This window comes from Hyla sarda, chromosome 1 (assembly GCF_029499605.1).
Source record: "Hyla sarda isolate aHylSar1 chromosome 1, aHylSar1.hap1, whole genome shotgun sequence".
NCBI lineage: Eukaryota > Metazoa > Chordata > Amphibia > Anura > Hylidae > Hyla > Hyla sarda.
This window is the reverse complement of record NC_079189.1, coordinates 411,018,357-411,024,879: the sequence shown is the minus strand read 5'-3', so window position 1 is coordinate 411,024,879 and position 6,523 is coordinate 411,018,357. Positions and strand designations below refer to the sequence as shown.

At 45.7% G+C, this 6,523-nt stretch overlaps 1 long non-coding RNA gene across 2 annotated transcripts; it reads right to left on the bottom strand.

Annotated features, from left to right (window-relative positions):
* Positions 1-4,327: 4,327 nt before the first annotated feature.
* Positions 4,328-5,391, bottom strand: LOC130279674 (uncharacterized). Of its 2 annotated transcripts, none has more exons than XR_008846013.1 (2): positions 4,780-5,391; positions 4,328-4,707 (listed from the first exon to the last, which is right to left on the bottom strand). It is a non-coding gene; the product is annotated as an uncharacterized LOC130279674 (long non-coding RNA). The 2 variants fall into 2 exon arrangements; XR_008846012.1 differs by having other exon boundaries at positions 4,328-4,678.
* Between the last annotated feature and the right edge of the window lie 1,132 nt (positions 5,392-6,523).

Here is a 6,523-nt window from a genome sequence, read left to right as displayed (position 1 = left end):
CAAACCTCAGAGCTTATATTCCCTAAAAGGTCCCAACCAACTGTGAGGAACCTAAAGTCCGGTCCTCTGTAAAGACTGTTACTACCTGTTAACCTGCATAAACGTTGCAGTAAAGTTATTTCCAGTTTACTAAACCTCTGGTTGTGGACAATATACCAGGACATCATACCCAAGCCCCAATCAGAACCTGAGGAAGAGGGGGTCCCGCCGTTGTTCATTGTCATGCTTTAGCAAAATAAATTGTTTGTTATTTTAAAAGTCCGTTCCATGCCGGTTACTTTCTATTAGCCTGTCCCCACTGTGAGGAGAGCGCCGCTGATTGCACTACTATACCGGGAGATTGCTTCATACATTTCTTGGATTTCACTGGAGGAAAAATGGCACAGACCCCATTGACTTCAATGGGGTCTGCAGCGGATTTTCCTCAGTAGAAATTCTGCTGTCAAAAATCCGCTCGGGTGAACAAGCCATAAGGGTCAGTTCAAACGTGCATGTTTTCTGCTATAGATTTGCTGTAACAGATATTGCTACCTATCGAAGTCAATGACCAGCAAAATCTGCTACAGCAAATCTGCAGCAAAAATAGGGTCCGTTCACACAAGGGGATTTTGTGCATATTTCAGGCAGCACATTTTCTGCAGAAAATCTGCAGGGGATTTTGCTACCATTGACTTTGATTGGTCTGCAGAAAATCTGCAAATCTGACACTTTTGCAGGTTTTCTGCTGATCTAATGAAGTCAATAGTAGCAAAATCTGTGCGAAATCAGCTTGCGTTTACAGACCTTAAGGGCTCGTTCATATGGGCGGATTTTATTGCGAGTTAGCAAAGTGTGTTCTTCTGCGAGTTTGAATGGGGGCGGGCTCTCTGTTGCATATTTCCGGCAGCAGAATTTCCATTGCGGAAAATCAGCCGCAGACCCCATTGAAGGCCTGCATCCCTCACCCTACCAATAATTGTAATGATACTTCAAATAGCGCCCCCAGCAGACTGCAGTGCACAGGGGGACAAGCCAGCTACAGTCCCCTCCAATATACTGTTCCATGTAAATATCACTTCCCTACCTTAAACCTAACACATTCCTATGTAAATAAAATTACTCCACTTTCCTACATACAGTCCCATGTAAATAACACCACCCTCTCTCTCCAACATGCAGTCCCATGTAAATAACACTTCCCTCTCTTCAACATACAGTTTCATATAAATTAGACTACTCACCTTTCTCTAACACAGTCCCATGTAAATAACACCACCTCCTCTCTAACACACAGTCCCTTTTAAATAATATCACTGCCCCCTAACACACTTACCACTTGCTTCCTGTACGCTGTAATACTATATAATAGTGCAGCCCAGGAGGCCCCACCCCTTCTCGATAAAGGCCCCGCCCCTATCATGATGCCATTCCAGGAGCTACGGACCTAATGTTGGTGAGTGATCTTCCTCCTAAACTGCTCCATATAACTGCGGCCTCTTCCCCTGCACAGTGCACTGGCTGTATAACCGGCTGTGCAGGGGAAGACAAGGAAGAGCAGCCACAGTCCAGTCCAGCAGCCAAAAGATTCGGGCACAGAGTTGGTCCTGCAGGTGGACTGCTAAAGGGAACGTCGTTCCTGCTGTGGTAAAAGTGCAGGGACGCCGTTCCTATGAGTTCCCTCAGGACTCGAGCCCTGGCTTTCTTTCTGTGACACCCCTCATGTCCATTGAAAGCAACGGGTACTTTGTTTGCCTGTGTCCTACAGAAGGTGCCGGTCACTGACAGAATGCAATGGGATGCCTGCTAGGGTTGCCACCTTTCTTGCAAAAAAAAATACTGGTCGTGCTCATTTGCGTCCCGTCACTTAAGGACGGAGGGCGTATCCATATCTATCAGCAGGCATCCCGTGGCAATGCCTAGGGGGGTCCTGAGACCCCCCCCCCCCCATGTTGGCGATCGCAGCAAATCGCAGGTCAATTCAGACCTGTGATTTGCCGCGATCCGGGCAAATCGGGTCACTGGTGACTCGATCTCCCGGAAAATAAGCGTGACCAGCCTAAAGGATAGGAGTGAGGTGGCAGTTTTGCCACCCCCTCCTATCCCCTGCCATTGGTCGGTCAGGCTGACCACCAATGGCAGGAGGGGGGGGGGGGTTAGAGTTCATTTCCCCCCACTCTGCCCACTGATCGAAGTCGGTACAGAGCAGGGGGAACATGGCCCAACTTACCCGGACCTGCGGAGGCGGCAGCATCCCGGAGCAGCAGCGTCATCATCTGAGCGGCGGCCGGAAAGTGCGGCGGAGAAGGCTGCAGTGAAGATCGCGATAAGTTTTGCAACATCTGGAGGGTCACAGTTTGGAGACCACTGTGTAGTGCTTCCTAAATGTGATATGCCCCCAAAAACCATTTCAGCAAAATTCACTCTCCAAAATCCCATTGTCGCTCCTTCCCTTCTGAGCCCTCTACTGCGCCCACCGAACACTTGACATACACATATGAGGTATTTCCTTACTCGAGAGAAATTGGGTTACAAATTTTGGGGGGCTTTTTCTCCTATTACCCCTTGTAAAGTTTCAAAAACTGGGTCTACAAGAACATGCCAGTATAAAAAATGAAGATTTTAAATTTTCTCCTTCACTTTGCTGCTATTCCTGTGAAACACCTAAAGGGTTAACACACTTTTTGAATGTCATTTTGAATACTTTGAGGGGTGTAGTTTTTATAATGGGGTCATTTATGGGGTATTTCTAAATATGAAGACCTTTCAAATCCACTTAAAAACTGAACTGGTCCCTGAAAAATCTAGATTTTTAAAATTTTGCGAAAAATTTGAAAATTGCTTCTGAACTTTGAAGCCCTCTGATGTCTTCCAAAAGTAAAAACTTGTCAACTTTATGATGAAAATATAAAGTAGACATATTGTATATGTGAATCAGTATATCATTTATTTGGAATATCTGTTTTCCTTACATGCAGAGAGCTTCAAAGTTAGAAAAATGCAAAATTTTCAATTTTTTCATAAAATTTTGGAATTTTTCTCCAAGAAATTATGCAAGTATCGACAAAAATTTACCACTAACATAAAGTAGAATATGTCACGAAAAAAACTATCTCGGAATCAGAATGAAAATTAAAAGCATCCCAGAGTTATTAATGCTTAAAGTGACAGTGGTCAGAATTGCAAAAAATGCTCTCGTCCTTAGGATTATAATGGGCTCCGTCCCCAAGGAGTTATGTATGCGTGACATCACAGGAAGTGATAGACTATATACAATTCATATGCAGGGGATTGAGATGGCACAGGGACCCTGCCTGTTTGGCAGCTCGGGCCATGGCCGCCAGGGCTGGTGTAAGGATTTTTGTCACCCTAGGCAAAACCTCATTTTGCCGCCCCTTTGTCTCTGGCCCTTTGCCCGTGCCCTTTGGTCTCACCCTTATTTGCACCGCCCCACTCTTTTTAATGACTGTTAGACTATGTTCACTCATTAGGTTTTCCATGCAGAATTGCACAGGAATATACCGTACGGAAATTCCGCTGCAGCAGAGTCCCATTAATTTCAATTGGATTCTGGTGCACTGTGCACACAGCAGAATTTCCGCACAGGAATTCAAATTCTGGCATCCGCAAAAAGAATAGACATGTCAGTTCTTTCTGCGTATTCTGCTCAGAAATACATTGGCGTCTATGATAAAGCGAATTTCTGAACAATCTTAGTGCCAGCATGTTCTGACACCGCTCCACTATCTTCAGGTTATCCGCGCATACATTTTCTGTGTGGACATTCGGCCATGTGAACATAGCCTTACAATGAAAATTGAGTAGGTGGACCCTGTAAAAGTATGTCCTGATGTGATTGGATGTATATTTACACCCTGTACATGATGTGAACAATGGACCGGTGCTCGCATCATGTATGACACGTCCTTGCAGCCAGGGACCTGCCAGTATTGGCAATCATCAACGATCGCTCTAATGTTTGTCATTAACCCCTCAGATGCCGTGATCAAAGCAGGTTATGGCAATGCAGGCATTATATTCAAGGATCGAATCACCTGTGGCGATCTGGTGATCATTAAAATGGTGGCTGGAGGTCTTCTCACCTGCCTCCTCCGCTCTCCTAGGGTCTCATTCATCAGAAATAGGCTCATGCATGGAACTTGCTGGGTGTCCTATGGTTGTCTTGGTAACTGTACCCCCCAGCATCAGTTGCCTCTCTCCGCACCGCATTATGCAGATCGTGCAGGAGAGCAGCTTTGGACACTTAAATAATAAAACCTCATGTCATCTCCATATTGCTAACACTATTTTTCTCACACAAATAAAATAAATGAGTCAAACAAGTCACAGAATGGTTTAAAAAGGGGAACTTTATTTGTTATATATAAAAATGTTTGTGTAGGGGATTTTTTGTAACCTCCATCACTCACAAAGAGCGTACAGTAACTAATACTCAGGACAGGAAAAACCTCCAGAGGGGAGGAAACCTGTAGGGAATCCATGGCTACTGTATTGCCCTTCCTCTGGGCATACTAAAGGAGGTTACCTCTAGAATTTGGGCAAATGTGTCTGTGTATGTGCGTGATTCGAGGGGCTGTGCCTTCATCCAAATTCTTCTGGAATAGGTCTGGAAATCTACGTCTTCATCATACGTCTTGCTGTAGGTCCGGAAATGCTACTCCACATCCTGGAAATAGTGCATCTAAGATAGGAAAACAAAAGATAGATTATCTACATGTTTATTATAGAAAAGCACATTGAACTGCACTAAAGACCTTTTGGACACAACAATGTGATACTTACCAGTCACAGTAGTGTATGTGACTTTGCATTCTCGGCCCCTACAGTGTCCAGCATCAGCCCCTCACTGATGAAGAATGAGCAGGAGCAGTGTTATATCTGCTCAGTGCTGCTCTCTGGTGGACAATGGCTATGACATCACATGTGTGACACGCTGTTACCTCCTGAGAGTTCTATTTCAGTAGTGCTGCTCTCCGATTGGCTGAAAAACAAAAAAGCTTTCTAATTCTGTATGACTGTTATCTAAGGGATTTTGGGCAGTTTTTTATTAAAATGGGGCTACTCCCTGTGGGTGCAATATACTTGTTTCTCCTAACCAGACACTCAGTATTTGTAATATAATTTGGTGGCCCCAACAGCCTGGGCCCATAGGTTTCTTACACAGATCAGTGCGGCTCTGGCAGGCTCAATGAGCAGCGCTGGCTGCCGGAACGTCTGACGAGATCCCTGATGTTGTGGTCTGGAGCAAAGGATGTCACTCGTCAGACATCCCGGCAGCCACTGATTTAAAGTGGTCGTGGCTCCTGCTGCCAGTTCAAGATCAGACATCATGGTCCTAGATTGACATACTGCACCACTGATCCCTTGTGGCTGTCCATCTGTTGCAAAGCTACAATTCCCAGCATGCCCTGGGCATGCTTGGAGTTGTAGCTTGGCAACAGCTGGACAGACGTCTTTCAAAAGGGGGGGGGGCACCAAAAATAAAACAATGTGAGCTTTGAAAAACGCCACACATAAGTCGTGTTTAATCCCAGCCTAAGCCTAGGAACAGGTGCAATTCTTGTTTGATGGGTTTTTTTTGCCCCTAAAAAAATAAAACACTAAAAACTGCCCCCCCCCCCCCATTTCTTTACTCTTACTTGTGGCATTTATGCTAAAAACACTGGGGGGGGGGGGGAGTTTATCAAAACCTGTGAAGAGGAAAGGTTGACCAGTTGCCCGTAGCAACCAATCAGATCGCTTCTTTCATTTTTAAAAAGGCCTCTGAAAAGTGAAAGAAGCGATCTGATTGGTTGTTATGGGCAACTGGTCAACTTTACCTCTGCACAGGTTTTCATACATCTCCCCAATGTGTATAATTATTATTATTATTTTCCCCCTGAATTTTCTCATTACGAGTCATGTGACTCAAGGATTTCTATTAAAAACATTGGGAAGAAAAACACCAAAACAAAAAAACATGCTCTCGGCATCCCACAGATAAAAAAAAAAACAGATGTGTTCTGTTGGTGAAATGGTTCATTATCTAGACCAGTGGTTCTTAACCTGGGTTCGATCGAACCCCGGGGGTTTGGCGGGGGAGGTCGCAACAGGACAGGCAAACCAAGCAAGAGCTTGGGGCCCCGAGCAAAGCCGGTGTTTGCCCGTCCTGTAGCGATGGGGCAATTCCCCCCCCCATCACTATTAACTCCCTGCAGCCCCGCGTTAAAACGCAGGGCTGCCGGGATGTCACTGTATATATGTAAGGGAACACTGCCTGCCTAATGTGGGGGAACACTGCCTGCCTAATGTGGGGGAACACTGCCTGCCTAATGTGGGCGAACACTGCCTGCCTAATGGGGGGGAACACTGCCTGCCTAATGTGGGGGAACACTGCCTGCCTAATGTGGGGGAACACTGCCTGCCTAATGTGGGGGAACACTGCCTGCCTAATGGGGGGGAACACTGCTTGCCTTATGTGGGGGAACACTGCCATTGTTGCGAAATTGACATGAGAGTGGCACTTGACAAGGTAAAGCCGCCCATT